The sequence below is a fragment of the Lactuca sativa genome, chromosome 6, assembly GCF_002870075.4.
Source record: "Lactuca sativa cultivar Salinas chromosome 6, Lsat_Salinas_v11, whole genome shotgun sequence".
NCBI lineage: Eukaryota > Viridiplantae > Streptophyta > Magnoliopsida > Asterales > Asteraceae > Lactuca > Lactuca sativa.
In genome coordinates, this window is record NC_056628.2 from 41,182,189 (window position 1) to 41,184,369 (window position 2,181).

Sequence of the window (2,181 nt, forward strand, 5' to 3'; positions counted from 1 at the left end):
TTTAAAATATTATTAACTTTTAGATTGACATATGAATTTATTTTCTACATTTAAGATATTGTTTCGTTTACTGGTGATAACGCCACACCCACTTCGAATCTTGATAAAAACATTGCAACAAGTCCACTAACTAAGTGGACATCCTTTAAAAAAATATATGGACATGAAGAATTAGAACGCAGCCTGTAAGATGTTTACAATGTTGATAATCTGACAACTATGTCCTCAAACAAACGACCATCAACATCAATGACAAATCGTACTTCTAGAGAAAACAAACCAAAACTGTTAATTCCAAAACAAGATAAATAATATATGATTTTAATGATTTTGTATGAGTAGTTGAGTGATTTGAATATTATTCATTTCATATTTTGTTTACATACTATTTGGTTTTGGGGTTTGATATTTGATGACTTTATTTCCTACTATTCGTTTTTGGGTTAGAATTTTGACAATTTGAATACATTTTGGGTTTTATGAAATGTTGAATTATTCATCTATTTTCCTTTTAGGTTTAAACTCAGATGAATTTAGAAATTTAATCATATTTTACTCTATTATTTCGTTTGAGTGTGAATATTTCAACATTGTTACAATGTTATTCATTACAACCTCAATATAAATGTTAAAAAACTACCACTTCTTAGGAAATTGTAAACTTTTATCACTACTACAAAAAGGCACATAGGACCCGATATATAGGACCCGGTTTTTGTAAAAAATGGGTTCTATTATGGAAAAAACGGGTTTTATGAAGGGGAGGATAATAAGGCTCGATTTAAATTAAGAAACCGGGACATATGTTCAAATTAAATAGCCTGGTTTTTTGATATAACAGGGTCTTTTTTTGGAAAGTTATATAAGCCGGTTTTCTAATTGTAACCGTGTTTTATGACATAAGGATGTGAATTTGAGATGGTTGTAGAACTTGATTTTTAACCAACGATTTTGAGAAATGAGTTATGGGAAGAGTGTATTGATATTTGAGGGTTGAGGCATTGAGTTATGACATTTTGATGGTTAGTTATGAGTACAAAAAAAAAACAGCCGAATTAATAAACATAATATGTGTTTGACCAGTTGCTGAATATTTACATATTTCCAAAGTAAAAAGTGCAAGTGATGAGGGTTTTATTTGGGATCGTAAAACCCTTCAAACATGGAATTGTTTTAAACTGAATGTTTCTTTATTTATTTATTTACTCATTTAAACTACAACATTCTGGGAAAATTTGAAGGCCCTAATTTGTGAAACTTCATCAATTTCGAGATGGAATAAGAACATGAACAAAATCAATTACATTAACAAAATCAAAATACAAAGGGAATGAACTTGATAATATGTTGATGATTTCAAGCTGGAATGGACGTATTTGAGAGGAGTCGTCCTATTGCTTGAGTCTGTGACCATGTAAGAGTTATGAAACTAATTTCTAATTTTTGGGATTAGCATGAATCGAAGTGAAGAGATGTGATTCAATGCTTGTGTATATATCGATTACCATAACTTTTGGCGGGAACTTAAAGCATGTATCCCACCTTCCCTGAAAAAGTCAAAAGTAAATGGTATACTAGTATGTATATATTTATTAAATAACATGTTATCTAATATTTTATTTGTTTAAGGTTGTTGTTTCTTCTTAATATTTGCCTTAGTTATACATAATAAAACAAAATTTACTTACCATTACTAGTTATATTATGATATAGTTTGACTACATTTTTCGTTTGTATATTACAAGATTGTTTGTTGAAATCGATTCAATGAAAAAATACATAGCTCATTTTGAATGCTACTACAAAACATGTATTTTTATCGCCTTCAAGAACTCAATAATTTTTTCTTAAGGTTAATTTAGGTGCGTTTGGTTGGTAGGAAAGGAGTGAAATTCGAGAAAAAATGGTTCTAATTCCCTCAAATTCATGTGTTTGGTTGGATTTATGGAGAAATGGGTCATAGCGGGTTAGAGGACAAAAATGATGTACGGGATGAAAGCAAGAGAGAAAGAGAGGGGTTGTGCAATTTGAGGAACCCGTTGAGGAGACAACTCAAATAAGGAAAGTTGGAGAAGATGGGGTCGGCGGTTTTGAGGTTGGACGGGTTCGATACCCTGCAATACCCTCCCTCCAACATCACTACCACCACCACCACAACCATCGCTACTGCTACCACTGTCG